The following is an 18,011-nucleotide window of genomic DNA, read 5'->3' as shown; positions in this document are numbered from 1 at the left end:
ACAACCCTTGCCCTGAGGAGTGTGGGGGTTTGTCATCCTCAAAAACTTAATTTCTAGAACGTTAACTATGTTGAACAAAATGGATATCTCAAAATTTTAATTGGATGTGTTTGGGGAAATGATGGGCTTACTAGAGGGGTTTGTTGCCCTGCAATCACTTTCAACTATTAAAAAGGGCACTAGCCATTTAAATTTCCTATCGAATGAGCCGTTTTCGAAGTTTCTAACACAATTTCTTCGATACGAAGTGCCCTGGTCTAAAACCAACAAAAAAAAAGAAAAACACATTGTGCCAACATCGTTCTTTACTTAGGCAGGGCTATTGTGCTGCCTATGATGGCGTTCATTTTTACATAGAAAGTCGATACAACAGACATGGCGTCTTGTAATTGTAAAGTTGATATAAAAATCAAGGGTTCGCAACCTTAAGTTAATTTTGTTATTATTAAGACTGTTGTATATGCATTTTATCTCCCTTTATCATATTTTCAAAGAAATCGAACCCTTAACATTTTCGAATCTAGTATCTTTTTTGCTCATCCCTTGCTAAACGAACTTAGTGCTCTTCTGCTTCTTGTATGTCCTCTCCTCAGTCGGGGAATCGCTTCCTGAGTCAAGCAACAACAAAAAAGAATCACAGGCATATTATTTTCATTTTCTCTTAATAAATATTGAAAACTTGTTTAAGTAAAACTTTATTATTTCGTATTCTTGCAGCTTATCATATATCTACTATTTTCTGTTCCTAAAGTCAGGAATTACAGAACCCTGATAAAAAGATTGACTCAATTGGAAAGGTGATCTTGCTCAAAATCATAGTCCTGGAATGTTTTTTTTATCTTAGGAAAAGAAGCACCGCAACTTTGCGCTAAATTAATAGAATAGTAATTACAAAATAAATAAAATAGATCAATGCTTCAAATATAATTATAGAAGCAATTGGCAAAGCGATACTCTCAGTTTTAAGTTTGAAAACTAAGAGGAGTGGATTTATTCCACAGGGAAGAGTTCAAAGCTGGGAAACCCGGTAAGAAACCCTAATAAAAAAGAATGTTTGTTGGAAAGGTGATGTTGCTCTAAATCATTGTTCTGCAATCCTGGAATTTTTTTTAACGTTAGAAAAAGAAGTACTGCATCTTTGCGCTAAATTAAAAGAGTAGTAATTACAAAATAAATAAAATAGACCAATACTTCAAATATAATTATAGAGCAATCAATTGGCATAAGTAGAAAGGCCTCATGAGCTCCCGTACGAACCACGTGCTTTATGGTTTTTGTCAGTGAGAATGGAAAAACAGGAATTTTCTCACTTTGATGGATGTGTTCCGGATTATCGATTAATGTCTGACAGGTGATGTCAAGATTGATTGATTTGTCATGAAAAAGGAATGGGTGATTTTTATTAATGTCTTTGATGTATTTCCAAGATAATTGTTTCCGGGGCAAAGTTTATTAATATCTTTGGAGTTCGACCAGTAGAATTGTTTCCGGGGCAAAGTTTTTTAATGTCTGACAGATGATGTCATGGTTGATTGATTTGTCAAGAAAGGGGAATTAATTTGTTGTTTCTAAGGGGAATTATTGATTCAAGAAAGGGTTTCTTAGTAATTTGAAATGTGACAGCGCAGGGATGCCAAAAACAAAAGGAACACGCAGAAATTACGTTTAGGGGTTATTTGGACGAAACCTTTTTAGTCATTTTAGGGAATTATTTCGGCGAAACAGTTAGAGACATTTTAAAAGATGATTTTAGAAGAGGTTTTAGAAGAGAATTTGAGGGTGAAACTCTGTGGTCGTTATAATACACAAGTTCCATTTGAACAGTGTCGTGAGGTCCTCTACCCCAACCCCAAACGGTTCCGATCCCCCATCCCAACCCCACAGGAAGCCCCCGGTCCACAAAGGTCCCTCGGCACCCCAAAGGGACCCCAGAGCCACTATTTCTTAATACTTTTTTAAGGTATTATTATATCGTTTCATAGCACGTTATTTTTTTTATTTCCATTGTAACCCCAGTTTACAAGTTGAAGTTCCCTTCCTTCAAACACAAAACTTAACTTTACAGCTTTTTGAATACTCCAACACCAAGCAATACTTTTCAAAGGACATTTCCGAACAAGTTATTTTCTTAATGTCCTTCCTAAGCCCATTTTACAAGTTGAAGCTCCCATCCTTTTCACCCACAACTTTACTTTAGAGCTTTTTGGATGCCCCAACACCAAGAAATACCTTTCAAAAGGCATTTCAGAGCAACTTCTTTTGTTAGTGACCGTACTGAACCCATTTTACAACTTGAAATACACGTCCTTTACAAAACCAAATTTACTTTAATTCTTTTTTCAATACTCTATCCAACATAAATACTTTACAAAGACATTTAAGAAAAATTTCCTTTATTAGTAACCGTTCTAAACCCATCTTATAAGTTGGAGTACCCATAATTTTAACCCACAGCTTTACTTTACATATTTTTGAATTCTCCAACATCAAGAAATACTTTTCAAAGGGTATTTCACAACAAGTTCTTTTCTTAATGTCCCTCCTAAACCCATTTTACAAGTTGAAGTTCCCATCCTTTTCACCCACAACTTTACTATACAGCTTTTTGAATTCTCAAACAACAAGCAATACTTTTCAAAGGGCATTTCACAACAAGTTCTTTTCTTAATGTCCCTCCTAAACCCATTTTACAAGTTGAAGTTCCCATCCTTTTCACCCAAATCTTTACTTTACAGCTTTTTGAATGCCCAACACCAAGCAATACTTTTCAAAAGGCATTTCAGAACAAGTTCTTTTCTTAATGTCCCTCCTAAACCCATTTTACAAATTTAAGTACCCATCCTTTTCACCCACAACTTTACTTTACAGCTTTTTGAATGCCCCAACACCTGGCAATACTTTTCAAATGCCTTTCAGAGCAAGTTCCTTTCTTATTGACCGTCCTAAACCCATTTTACAAATTGAAGTACCCATCCCTTTCACCCACAACTTAGGTATAGGTAAGAGTTTGAAGTTTTACCTTAGAGACTTAGCTTAGAGTTTTAGTTTGGTTTAGTTTTAGTTAAAAGTTTAGAGTTTTTAGCTTAGAGTCTTAGCTTAGAGTTTTTGATAGAGTTCTAGGTTTAGTTTAGTTTTAGTTAAGAGTTTAGAGTTTTTAGCTTAGAGTCTTAGCTTAGAGTTTTACTTAGAGTTCTAGTTTAGTTTAGTTACACTTAAGAATTTAGAGTTTTAGCTTAGAGTCATACATTAGAATTTTACTTAAATTTATAGTTTTGTTAAGTACTAGTTAAGATTTTCGAGGTTTAGATTCGAGTCTTAGCTTAGAGTTTTTGTTAGAGTTCTAGTTTAGTTTAGTTTTAGTTAAGAGTTCAGAGTTTTAACTTAGAGTCTTAGTTTAGAGTTCTAGTTGGAGTTGAAGTTTAGTTTAGTTACAGTTAATAATTTAGATTTTTAGCTTAGAGTCATACCTTAGAGTTTTACTTAAAGTTTTAGTTTGGCTAAGTTTTAGTTAAGAGTTTCGAGTTTTAGCTTAGAGTCTTTACTTAGAGTTTTTTTTTATAGAGTTCTAGTTTAGTTTAATTTTAGTTAAGAGTTTGATTTTTCACCTTTGATTTTCAGTTTGAGTTCTAGTTTAGTGTAGTTTTAAATAAGAGTTTCAAGTTTAACCTTAGAGTATTAACTTAGAATTTTTGTTAGAGATCTAGTTTAGTTTAGTTTTATTTAATAGTATATAGTTTTAGCTTAGAGTCTTATCATAGAGTTTTTGTAAGAGTTCTAGTTTATTTTAGTTTCTGTTAAGACTTTAGTTTTTAGCTTAGAGTCTTAGCTTAGAGTTTTTGTTGAAGTTGTAGTTTAGTTTTAGTTAATATTTTAGAGTTTTAGCTTAGAGTCTTAGCTTAGAGTTTTTGTTAGACTTGAAGTTTAGTTTAGTAATAGTTAAGAGTTTAGAGTTTTAGCTTAGAGTCTTAGCTTAGAGTTTTTATTAGAGTTCTAGTTTAGTTTAGATATAGTTAAGAGTTTGGAGTTTTTTACCTTAGAGTCTTAGCTTAGAGTTTTTGTTAAAGTTGAAGTTTAGTTTAGTAATAGTTAAGAGTTTAGAGTTTTAGCTTAGAGTCTTAGCTTAGAGTTTTTGTTAAAGTTGAAGTTTAGTTTAGTAAAAGTTAAGAGTTTAGAGTTTTATATTAGAGTCTTAGCTTAGAGTTTTAGTTTAGTTTAGTTTTAGTTAAGAGTTTAGAGTTTTTTAGCTTAGAGTCTTAGCTTAGAGTTTTTGTTAGAGTTTTAGTTTAGTTTAGTTTTAGTTAAGAGTTTTTAGTTTAGAGTCTTAGCTTAGAGTTTTAGTTATATTTATAGTTTAGTTTATTTTTAGTTAATAGTTTAGAGTTTTACCATATATTCTTAGCTTCGAGTTAAAGTTAGAGCTGAAGTTTAGTTTAGGTACAGTTAAGAAATTTAGAGTTTTAGCTTAGAATCATAGCTTAGAGTTTTACTTAAAGTTGTAGTTTAGTTAAGTTTTAGTTAAGAGTTTCGAGTTTTAGCTTAGAGTGTTACCTTAGAGTTTTTGTTAGAGTTTTAGTTTAGTTTAGTTTTAGTTAAGACTTTAGAGTTTTACCCTAGAGTCTTAGCTTAGAGTTTTAGTTAGAGTTCTAGTTTAGTATAGTTATAGTTAATAATTTAGAGTTTTATCTTAGATTCATAGCTTAGAGTTTTAGTTAAAGTTATAGTTTAGTAAAGGTATAATTAAGAGTCTGCAGTTTTACCTTAGAGTCATAGCTTAGAGTTTTAGTTAGAGTTCTAGTTCAGTTTTAGTTAAGAGTTTAGAGTTTTAGCTTAGAGTCTTAGCTTATAGTTTGTGTTAAAGTTCTAGTTTAGTTTAGTTATAGTTAAGAGTCTCGAGTTTTTAGCTTAGAGTCTTAGCTTAGAGTTTCTATTAAAGTTCTAGTTTAGTTTAGATATAGTTAAGAGTTTAAAGTTTTAGCTTAGAGTCTTAGCTTATAGTTTGTGTTAGAGTTCAAGTTTATTTTAGTTTTAGTTAAGAGTTTAGAGTTTTTAGCTTAGAGTCTTAGCTTAGAGTTTTTGTTAGAGTTCTAATTTAGTTTAGTTTTAGTTAAGAGTTTGGTGTTTTACCTTAGAGTCATACCTTAGAGTTTTAGTTATAGTTATAGTTTAGTTTAGTTTTAGTTAAGAGTTTATAGTTTTAGATTAGAGTCTTAGCTTAGAGTTTTTGTTAGAGTTCTAGTTTAGTTTATTTTTATTTAAGAGTTTAGAGTTTTTAGCTTAGAGTCTTAGCTTAGAGTTTTTGTTGAAGTTCTAGTTTAGTTTAGTTTTAGTTAGTAGTTTAGATTTTTAGATTAGAGTGTTAGCTTAGAGTTTTTGTTAGAGTTGAAGTTTAGTTTAGTAATAGTTAAGAGTTTAGAGTTTTAGCGTAGAGTTTTAGATTAGAGTTTTTGTTAGAGTTCTAGTTTAGTTTAGTTTTAGTTAAGATTTTAGAGTTTTTAGCTTAGAGTCTTAGCATAGAATTTTGGTTTAAGTTCTAGTTTAGTTTAGTAATAGTTAAGAGTTTTAGCTTAGAGTCTTATCTTAGAAATTTAAATAGAGTTGAATTTTAATATAGTAATATTTAAGCGCTGAGAGCTTTTATATTATATTATTATATTATAGTTTTAGTTAGAGTTGAAGTTTAGTTTAGTTATATTTAAGAGTTTAGAGTTTTACCTTAGAGTCTTAGTGTAGAGTTTTAGTTTAGTTTAGTTTTTTTAAGAGTTTAGAGTTTTTTAGCTTAGAGTCTTAGCTTAGAGTTTTTGTTAGAGTTCTAGTCTAGTTTAATTTTAGTTAAGAGTTTGGTGTTTTACCTTAGAGTCATAGCTTAGAGTTTTAGTTAGAGTTCTAGTTTAGTTTTGTTTGAGTTGAGTTTAGAATTTTAGCTTAGAGTCTTAGCTTAGAGTTTTTGTTAGAGTTCTAGTTTAGTTTAGTTTTAGTTAAGAGTTTAGAGTTAGCTTAGAGTTTTTGTTGAAGCTCTAATTTAGTTTAGTTTTAGTTAAGAGTTTATAGTTTTAGCTTAGAGTTTTTGTTAGAGTTTTAGTTTAATTTAGTTTTAGTTATGAGTTTAGAGTTTTAGCTTAGAGTATTAGCTTATAGTTATATTTAGAGTTGAAGTTTAGTTTAGTTATAGTTAAGAATTTAGAGTTTTTTAGCTTAGAGTCGTAGTTTAGAGTTTTTGTTAGAGTTCTAGTTTAGTTTAGTTAAGAGTTTAGAGTTTTATAATAGAGTCATAGCTTAGAGTTTTTGTTGAAGTTGAAGTTTAGTTTAGTCATTGTTAAGAATTTAGAGTTTTTAGCTTAGAGTCTTAGCTTTGACTTTTACTTAGAGTTCTAGTTTAGCTTAGTTTAAGTTAAGAGTTTAGAGTTTTATCTTAGAGTCTTAGCTTAGAGTTTTTGTTGAAGTTCTAGTTTAGTTTAGTTAAGAGTTTAGAGTTCTACCTTAGAGTCTTAGCTTAGAGTTTTACTTAGAGTTAAGTTTAGTTTAGTTATAGTTAAGGGTTTAGAGTTTTAGCTTGGAGTCTTAGCTTAGAGTTTTAGCTAGAGTTCTAGCTTATTTTAGTTACAGTTAAGAGTTTAGAGTTTTACCTTAAAGTCTTAGCTTAGAGTTTTATTTAGAGTTCTAGTTTAGTTTAGTTTTAGTTAAGAGTTTTGAGTTTTACCTTAAAGTCTTAGATTAGAGTTTTAGTTAGGGTTGAAGTTTCGTGTAGTTTAGTTATAGTTAAGAATTTATTGTTTTATCTTAGAGTCTTAGCTTAGAGTTTTAGTTAGAGTTATTGTTTAGTTTAGTTTTAGTTAAGAGTTATAGCTTAGAGGTTTAGCATAGAATCTTAGCTTAGAGATTTAGTTAGAGTTGAAGTTTAGTCTAAACTAGCATAACCACAAAATTACACAATATTGTATAGAAATACCAAAACTATAGGTTAGATTAGGTTAGGTTAGAAGTTAGGTTTCTCCACGTTTAAGTTAGGTTAGATTAGGTTATCTTATCATTATCGCGAATTATAAGATAACATAATCTAACTGGTAAAAAGTCGAAATGGGGGGATTTTCCGGCGAGTATGGTTAGGTTAGGTTAGGCTTGGGGGGATTTTCCGGCGAGTTTGGTTAGGTTAGGTTAGGTTAGACTAGATTAAGTTAGGTTAGATTAGGTTAAATCAGGTTATGTAAGTTAGGTTAGCTAAGTTATGTTAGGTTAGCTAGTAAACATCTCTCCATGTTTAAGTTAGGTTAGGTTAGGTTAGACTAGATTAAGTTATGTTAGGTTAGATTAGGTTAGGTTAGGTTAGCCCACGTACGCGCGCGTACGTAGGCGAACCTAACCTAACTTAACCTAACCTAACATAACTTAATCTAGTCTAACTTAACCTAACCTAACTTAAACATGGAGAGATGTTTACTAGCTAACCTAACCTAACTTAGCTAACCTAACTTAACTAACCTAACCTGACCTAACCTAATCTAATCTAGTCTAAACTAACCTAACCATCTTCGCTAGAAAATTCCCCCTAGCCTAACATAACCAGACTCGCCTGAAAATGTCCCCATGTCTACTTTGTACCAGTTGGATTCGGTTAGCTTTTAATGAGCGCTCCGAATAAGCTCACCTAAACTAAACTAACTTAAACGTGGAGAAACCTAACCTCTAACCTAAGCTAACGTAATCTAACCTATGGTTTTGGTATTTCTATACAATATTGTGTAATTTTGTGGTTATGCTAGTTTAGACTAAACTTCAACTCTAACTAAATCTCTAAGCTAAGATTCTAGGCTAAACCTCTAAATTATAACTCTTAAATAAAACTAAACTAAACAATAACTCTAACTAAAACTCTAAGCTAAGACTCTAAGCTAAAACTATAAACTCCTAACTATAACTAAACTAAACGAAACTTCAACCCTAACTAAAACTCTAATCTAAGACTTTAAGTTAAAACTCAAAACTCTTAACTAAAACTAAACTAAACTAGAATTCTAAATAAAACTCTAAGCTAAGACTTTAAGGTAAAACTCTAAACTATTAACTATAACTAAACTAAGCTAGAACTCTAACTAAAACTCTAAGCTAAGACTCCAAGCTAAAACTCTAAACCCTTAACTATAACTAAACTAAAGTTCAACTCTAAGTTAAACTCTAAGCTAAGACTAAGGCAGAACTCTAAACTCTTAACTAAACTAAACTAGAACTTTAACAAAAACTCTAAGCTAAGACTCTAAGATAAAACTCTAAACTCTTAACTAAAACTAAACTAAACTAGAACTCTAAGTAAATCTCTGAGCTAAGACTCTAAGCTAAAAACTCTAAATTCTTAACTATGACTAAACTAACTTCCTTTTCAATAAAATCTCTAAGCTATGACTATATGATAAAACTATAAACTCTTAACTAAACTCAACTAGAACTCTAAAAAAAACTCTAAACTACTAATCTAATCTAAAAAAATATAAATTCTTAACTATAAATAAACTAAACTGCAACTCTAACTATAACTCTAAGCTAAGACTCTTAGCTAAAAATATAAACTCTTAAATAAAACTAAACTAAACTAAAACTCTAACAAAACTCTAAGCTAATACTCTAAGATAAAACTCTAAAATCTCAACTAAAGCTAAACTAAACTATAGCTTAAACAAAAACTATAACCTAAGACTCTAAGGTAGAACTCTAAACTCTTAACTAAAACTAAACTAAACTAGAACTCTAACAAAAACTCTAAGCTAAGACTCTAAGCTAAAATTCCCAACTCTTAACTAAAACTAAACAAAACTAGAACTCTAACAAAAACTCTAAGCCAAGACTATAAGGTAAAACACCAAACTCTTAACTAAAAGTAAACTAAACTAGAACTCTAACAAAATCTATAAGCTAAGACTCTAAGATAAAAAACTCTAAGCTCTTAACTAAAACTAAACTAAACAAAAACTATAAGCTAAGTCTCTAAGGTAAAACTCCAAACGCTTAACTATATCTAAAATAAACTAGAACTCTAACAAAAACTCTAAGCTAAGACTCTAAGCTAAAACTCTAAACTCTTAACTATTACTAAACTAAACTTCAACTCTAACAAAGACTCTAAGCTAAAACTCTAAACTATTAACTAGAGTTTAAAAAAAATAGAACAAGAAAGGAAATTATAATATATGACTATATTCTAAAAACTTTAAAATCTCAACTGTAAATAAACTAAACTAGAACTCTAGCAAAAACTTTAAGATATAACCCTAAGGTAAAACTCTAAACTACTTAATATAAATAATCTGAACTAGAAATATAACTAAAACTCTAAGCTATTACTCTAAGGTAAAACTATAAACTCTTAACTATAACTTTACTAAACTATAACTCTAACTAAAACACTAAGCTAAGGCTCTAAGCTAAAACTCTAAACTCTTAACTATAACTAAACTAAACTTCAACTTTAACAAAAACTCTAAGCTAAGACTCTAAGGTAAAACTTTAAACTCTTAACTAAATCTAAAGTAAACTAGAACTCTAACAAAAACTCTAAGCTAAGTCTCTAAGCTAAAACTCGAAACTCTTAACTAAAACTTAACTAAACTACAACTTTAAGTAACACTCTAAGCTATGACTCTAAGATAAAACTGTAATCTATTAACTATAACTAAACTAAAATTCAACTCTAACTAGAACTCTAAGCTAAGAATCTAAGGTACAATTATAAACTATTAACTAAAACTAAACTAAACTAAACTAGAACTATAAAAAAAACTCTAAGCTAAGAATCAAATCTAAAAACACTAAACTCTTAACTAAAACTATAATAAACTAGGAATCTATAAAAAACTATTATCTAAGACTATAAGCTAAAAAAACTATAAACTCTGAACTAAAACTAAACTAAAACTCTAAGCTGAGACTCTAAGCTAAAACTCTAAACTCTTAACTATTACTAAACTAAACTTCAACTTTAATAAAAAACTTTAACAACTTTATCTTAAAGCCTTCTTCATCTTTTTCAGTATCAGTTGTTGAGGGTGATGGACATTGGGTGGTATCCATGTTTAGGGTATGAATACTCTTTAGAGAGGTCGCTGGTACAGACGCAGTTGTAGGGGGGGGTTCTAGCAAAGGCTTTTGAAGATGGTTGAAATGGTGACTTACTCATATCCCTATCAGGAGGTTGTTTAGGAGGCTCCTTTTTTCCAAACATTTGTGCTATTCAAAATCACAAAATCGAACACTAATTCGAATTTGGTTCTCAATAAAATCAAAATAATCAACAGTAACGAGAAAAGTATCAGTAATCTGGTTTAGTATTTATTTTTTAGTTGCCATGAAATTTAAATATTCACTATTTAAACAAAGTTGAATAGGTTAATAAGTCACCTTAAGTCAAAGTATCCAAAAGTCTTATCAAAAACATGAATTATTCACGTTTTGTTCACAGATTAGGTTGCGAAATTGCTGGTATCCAGATTATAAATAATTCACAGGAGAAGTGTCTCCTCCGAACTCACAATCAAGACTGAATCAGAAGCAATATGTCCTATTTAATGGCATTTTAAGCACCGCCTGGGTATGAATATACCCATAAATTCCTGGACAGCTGACTTCTCATACCCCACCTTCACAAAGTTTTTCAGAAGCGAACCGAGATCACTCCGTTGTTCAAAGTACATCTTATAGACACGTGACTTGCCACACTGCAAAGCTTTGACGCATTTTGGAATAATCTTCTCTAGATTCTGTCGGTACGTGTTCATTTCTGTCGGTAAGTTTTTTATTACACCGATGAGGGCGAAGATTTAACAGAGGCTAAAAGGCCAGGTTGGGAATTTTTCATCTGGTCAGCAATTGAAGAGGCAACGGGTTTACTTTTTACGACAATTTTCCATTCTGATGAGGAACACTTCACCTCTAAAATTTCATTTGCAGCTTCAGGACAGATTTTATCAATAAAATCTTTCGTTGATAAGTAGAGATGAAAGATTTAGACGGGTAATTTTTTAACACAAGAGCATAAGCAGGAGGCTTGAATTGGTCATTGGCGCAAGACGGCTGAGGGGAAGGGGTCAGGCAGAGGTTGCTTGCACTGCAAGATGTTGCTTATTTAGCTCGGACAAACTGTCAATTCTAAGGGAAAGTTTATTCGTTCGCCAGGTTAACGTTGCAACGATCACATCACCAATTGTTGGAATTTCACGAGGTGAGTACATCACGAATTTTGGGATCTTACGTTTTTCTTTCGATGCCGTAAAGAATCCCTTACAAATATCAAGGACATTTTCATCGTCTTTTTGGCATCTAATTAAACGTGTTCTAATTTCTAGCACCTGATGTGAAACCTTTGCCTTTAAAATGGTATCATGACTGAAAAAGCTTGTCCACCTTGCAATTATTGTCTCTACTTAATACCATCAATCATCGATCTTGAAATAAAATTCAGAATTGGATTTAAAATAATATTCGAGTCGCCCATTATTTCATAACTGCACTTACGCTGGTAATATTCAATAGACAAAAATCCACTCCAAATTAGTGCCAAAGTCCGTCACCAATATAAATACAGTCAATCACCACACTCAGGTAATTACCACAAATTTCACATTCAAGTGACGTAACGGAAACTCAGTAAGGAAAAAAATCATCCAAACCATTTTTGAGTAATAATTCAAAATTTTTGATCTGCACAGCACGAATGCGAATGAATTGCAGCAGTAGAAGCAAGCAAGAGGATTATTTTGCAACAAAATAATTAATTTCATATTCAATTTATTTCATTTGATCCAGTCAAATAGTGTTCTCAATGAAGCAACTCCATTTAGCTTCTGTGGTGCTCAATCACAGTAGTGACAATTGTATAAACAGATATTGGTTGTTTTTATTTCTTGGTTTTAGATTTTATTTAATTTTAAGTTATTTTAGATTTTATCTTTGTTTCTTAGCACTGAAGACGTCTCGTTTTAGCGTCGTCTTGGTTTGTCCTTTCCTTCTACTGGTCATAGTCCCGTTTGTTTTCTTCATCTTGAGATTTCTTTATCTTTGTTTTTGGATGCAATACCCCCAGGAACCCTTTTATGAAAATAAGTTGAATATTTCAGCGTGTGTTGAGGGGAATTTTGAAAAAAACGAAAGGTGCTATGTTCATACTGCAGGGCAGGCACAGGTTCAACAAATAGGGACTTTTTTGCGAAAAAAGGGATCTTTAGGGACCTCCCTGACACCAAAAAAAGGACCAATTGGGTTAGACCTGGTCCAGCTGTTGTTTACCAAGTAAATGACACAGTCAACATCCTAATCGACATTCAAGCCGATCTCTTATAAGTCTGAAACCAGGATGATTGTTGATGTAGCGTCATCATCTTCTGGAAAGACATGGGTTATGTCAAAGTGATCCTACCCCATGGTTTTCCATTTGGATCTTCTCAGGTTTCTTTTATTTTTATTTTCAACTATAAAACTACAAAATTTCGAAAAATACACAAGTAACTACTTTGATTAATGACCAGAAAATCATTACAAGACCGCAACATTTCAAAATCACTTCTTTTTTTGTTCCCCCCTCCGTTGGGGGAGGGTCTAATTGCACTCCGATCACTTTTTAATCTTAAAAAGGGCACTATAAATTTCGATTTACAATCGAATGAGCCCCTTCCGAAGTTTATACTAATCCCTTCCATAAAAACCTTCTATGACTCTGGGCCATAATTTACAACACTTGCCCCCAGGTTTTGGTGGGCTGTGTTATCCCTGGCTTCTTTGTTATAGGATCTTTGGGTCGATTTTGAACAAAATCACTGTATAAAAAAATTCAATCCGACACATTTGGGGAAAAGAGGGTTGGCGGGGGGGGGGCTAGTTTTAAGTGAATCACTTTTGACTTTTAAAAGAGAATTAGAACTTTCAATTTATAATCATTTGAGTCCTCTCGGAGGTCTATGCTGCCACTTCTTCCGTAAAAGTTTTATATGCCCCCAGGGCATAAGTTACAACCCTTCCCCCAGGCTCTAGGAGGGGAGGGGGAATGTTGACCCCGAAGTTTTTGTTATCTGATAGTAGGAATATTTCAAAAAAGTGGCGATCCCAACATTTTAATCGGATACATTTGCAGAAAACAGGGCCTGTGTGTATGTGTGTGTGTGTGGGGGGGGGGGGATAGATACTCTCTGATCCCTTTTGACTCATAAAAAGTTAACTAGAACTTTTGGTCTCGAATCAAATGAGCCATCTCCACCTTACCGGATGAGTTTCAGGAAAAAATGGCATGAGGGGGGTCTAGTTGCTCTTTGGTCTCTTTTGACTCTTTAAAATTGGACTAGAACTTTCAATTTCCAATCAAATGAGCCCTCTCTATACGAGCATCCCTTCTATAAAAACCATATATGCCCCCAGGGCATAACTTATAACGCTTGCCCCCAGCCCTGGGGGTTTGTGTCGACCCCGAAGTTTTAATATCTGATGTTTGGACTATTTTTTTTTAACAAAACGGCTATCTCAAAATTTTTATCAGATGGGTTTGGTGAAAAAAGAGCGTGGTGGGGGGCTAGTTGCCTTCTGATCTCTTTTGACTCTTAAAAAGTGAAATATAATTTTCAATTTCCAATCAAATGGGCCCTCTGAAGTTTATACGAGCATTCCATCTATAAGAACCATATATGCTCCCAGGGCATAACTTACTACGCCTGCCCCCGGGCGCTGGGGGTTTTTATCGACCCTGAAGTTTTTGTTATCTGATCTTTGAACTATTTTTAACAAAATGGCTGTCTCAAAATTTCTATCGGATGTATTTGAGGGGAAAATGACTTGGGGGGGGGGGATTGCTTTCTGATGTCTTTTAACTCTTAAAAAGTGAACTATAACTTTCAATTTCCAATTAAATGAGCTGTCTCTGAAGTTTATACGAGTATCTCTTCTATAAGGACCATACATACCCCCAGGGCATAACTTACAACGCCTACCCTCGGGCCCAGGGGTTTCTTTTCGAACCCAGAATTTTTATTATCTGATGTTTGAAGTATTTTTAACAAAATGGCTATCTCAAAATGTTTTTCGAATAGGTTTGGGGGAAAAGGACGCGGGAGAGGGGCTAGTTGCCCCCTGATCTCTTTTGACTCTTAAAAAATGAAAGAGAATTTTCAATCAAATGAGCTCTCTCTGAAGTTTATACAAGCATCCCTTCAATAAAGACCATATATGCCCCCAGGGCATTAATTACAACACCTGCCCCTGGGGGGTCGTATCAACCCCGGAGTTTTTTTTCCTGATGATTCACCTATCTTTAACAAAATGGCTATCTCAAAATTTTTATCGGATAGGGCTGGGGAAAAAAGGGCGTCGGAGGAGGGCTAGTTGCCTTCTTTTCTCATTTGCCTCTTAAAAAGTGAACCAAAGCTTTCAATTTCCTATCAAATGAACCCTCTGAAGTTTATACGAGCGTCCCTTCTATAAGAACCATATATTCCTAAAGGCTATAACTTACAACCCTGCACCCGGGCCCTGTGGGGTTGTGTCGATCCCGGAGTTCTTTTTATATGATTAATTAAAAAAAAATTTCCACAAAATAAGTTTTTAAAAGAAAAGTAAAGAACTCAATTAAACAAAAATGAGCAAAAATAAAATCAAATAATCTACAAAGCGTGAAATCCACAAATCAGCATCGATAAATAATGAAACCCAACGAACAGAAATCACAATAAATAACCTAGCAAATTCAAAACGAGCAAAATTCATGTTCCAAGGCCAGAACAAAATTTGTACTTTACTGAAAAATTTAAATGTTTTTACTTTAGAACTTTAAAAAATCAAATAATATTAACATTTGATTACTAAATATCAGTATATGTATATTAAACTGACAATGCACATTCATTTGTATTTTTTCGGTAAAGTGCAAATTTTGTTCTGGCCTTTGGAAGGCATAGGGGTTTTGTGCCCGACTTATGTTAATTTTTGCTCGTTTTGATTTTGACTCGGTTATTTATTGTAATTTCTGTTCGTTTTGGATTTCATTTATTTTTTGATGGTAATTTGTAGTATTTTTATGCTTGGAAAAATACTTGATTTTATTTTTGCTCATTTTTTGTTTAATGGAGCTCTTTAATTTTCTTTGAGAAACTTATTTTGTTGAAAAAGTTTTTTTTAATTAATTTCTGTTCGTTTTATATTGACATAGTCTTTTCAGGGAAAAAGAAAATAACACTTTAAATCTTTGTTTTTTTAGACTTTATAGTTTGGCCTGCTATTTGTATGCTGGAGAAAAATTTTCAGCTATTTTTAACAACACACACCCTTTTAAAAATCTGGACACAAATAGTACTGTTTAAATTAGTTTCATACCTCCTTTAGCTGACCTGAAATGGAAGACGTGATACCATTCGCAAAAGAATCTGCTTACTTACTCTGATAGATTGGATACACTTACGCTATTTTGATTTGGTTAAATTTCAAGAGCAGAAGTAGCCACAAAAGTTTGAACATTTTACCCTGAGTCGTTCTTGGGATACTGCTGAGATGCCTTATTGGGAAGTAGCATTAACACAGTGCATTTTGATTTAATTTTAAGGCAACATTTAATTTTTAAACATAATGGAAAAATGGAAGGGTGGGAGTGGAAGGGGCATTAGTTGACCTCCAATCACTTTCGACTATTAAAAAGGGCATTAGCCCTTTCTATTTTCAATCGAATGAGCCTCTTTTGAAGTTCCCACGACAACTCCTTCGATACGAAGTGCCCTGGTCTAAACAACAACAGCGACAAAACATATCACTAATCACTTTCGACTATTAAAAAAGGCACTATCCCTTTGAATTTCAAATCAAATGAACCCTTTTATGAAGTTTCTGCGACAACACCTTGTATAAAAACCTTATATGCCTCAAGGGTATAACTTAAAACCCTTGCCCTGAGGGCTATGGGGGAATATCCTCCTCAAAAACATATTTTCTATCTGGAAATCAACTACGCTGAACAAAATGGCTATCATAAAATTTTTATTGGATATGTTTGGGAGAATGATGAGCGTGGGGGGGGGGGCTAGTTGCCCTTCAATCATTTTCGACTATTAAAAAGGGCACTAGCCCTTTGAATTTCCAATTGAATGAGCTTTTTTTAAGTTTATACGACAATGGCTTCTATAAAAACCTTACATGCCCCCAGGGCATAACATAAAACCCTTGCCCTGAGGGTTGAGTGGGAGTGTCCACCTAAAAAACATATTTTCTATCAGGAAATCAACTACGCTGAACAAAATGGCTATCTCAAATTTTTGATTGGATGTGTTTGGGGGAGTGATGGGCGTGGGGGGGGGGGCTAGTTTCACGCCAATCACTTTTGACTATTAAAAAGGGCACTAGACCTTTGAATTTCCAATAGAATGAGCCTTTTTTGAATTTTCTACGACAACACCTTCTATAAAAACCTTATATGCCCCCAGGGCATAACATAAAACCCTTGCCCTGAGGGTTGAGTGGGAGTGTCCACCTCAAAAACATATTTTCTATCTGGAAATCAACTACGCTGAACAAAATGGCTATCTAAAAATTTTAATTGGATGTGTTTGGGGGAATGATGGGCTTGGGGGGGGGCTTGTTGCTCACTAACCACTTTCGACTAATAAAAAGCGTACTAGCCTTTGAATTTATAATCGAATAAGTCTTTTTTGAAGTTTCTACGACAACGCCTTCTATAAAAACCTTATATGCCCCCAGGGAATAACTTAAAACCCTTGCCCTGAGGGTAGTGGGGTAGTGTCCTCCTCAAGAACATTTTTTCTATCTGGAAATCAACGACGCTGAACAAAATGGCTATCTCAAAATTCTGATTGGATGTGTTTGGGGAAATAATGGGCGTAGGGGGGGGGGGGGGGGCTAGTGGCCTTCAGAGCACCTTTAACTTTGATATAGGGTACTATACCTTCGAATTTCCAATCGATTTAACCTGTTATTGATCTTCTATAACGCCACCTTCTATAATAACCTAGCTTGCCCCCAGGAGGTAAATTTCAGCTCTTGCTCCGAGGGTTGTGGGGGAGTTTCCTTCTCAAGAACATATTTTCTATCTGGAAATCAACTAGCCAACGCTGAACAAAATGGCTATCTCAAAATTCAGATGGAATGTGTTTGGGGAAATGATGGGCGTGGGGGGGGGCTAGGTGCCCTCCAATCATTTTCGACTATTAAAAAGGGCACTAGCCCTTTGAAAATTCCAATCAAATGAGCCTGTTTTGAAGTTTCTACGACAACGCCTTCGAATAAAACCTTATATGCCCAAAGGGCATAATTTAAAACCCTTGCCCTGAGGGTTGTGGGGGGAATGTCCTCCTCAAGAACATATTTTCTATCTGGAAATCAACTAGCCTACGCTGAACAAAATGGCTATCTCAAAATTTTGATTGGATGTGTTTGGGGGAATGATGGGCGTCGGGGGGAGGCTTGGTGCCCTCCAATCACTTTCGAAAATTAAAAAGAGCACTAGCCCTTTGAATTTTAAATAGAATGAGCCTGTTTTGAAGTTTCTACGACACTGCCTTCTGTAAAAACCTTATATGCCCCCAGGGCATAGCTTAAAACCCTTGCCCTGAGGGTTGAGTGGGAGTGTCCACCTAAAAAACATATTTTCTATCTGGAAATCAACTACGCTGAACAAAATGGCTATCTTATAATTTTGATTGGTTGTGTTTGGGGGAAGGATGGGCGTGGGGGGGGGGCTAGGTGCCCTCCAATCAGTTTCGACTATTAAAAAGGGCACTAGCCCTTTGAAAATTCCAATCAAATGAGCCTGTTTTGAAGTTTCTACGACAACGCCTTCGAATAAAACCTTATATGCCCAAAGGGCATAATTTAAAACCCTTGCCCTGAGGGTTGTGGGGGGAATGTCATCCTCAGGAACATATTTTCTATCTGGAAGTCGACTAGCCTACGCTGAACAAAATGGCTATCTCAAAATTTTGATTGGATGTGTTTGGGGGAATGATGGGCGTGGGGGGGGGGGAGGCTAGTTGCCCTCCAATCACTTT

The sequence above is a fragment of the Artemia sp. Qi Xiang Cuo genome, chromosome 14 (assembly GCF_049724085.1).
Source record: "Artemia sp. Qi Xiang Cuo chromosome 14, ASM4972408v1, whole genome shotgun sequence".
Classification (NCBI taxonomy): Eukaryota; Metazoa; Arthropoda; class Branchiopoda; order Anostraca; family Artemiidae; genus Artemia; species Artemia sp. Qi Xiang Cuo.
This window is presented reverse-complemented; position numbering follows the sequence as displayed.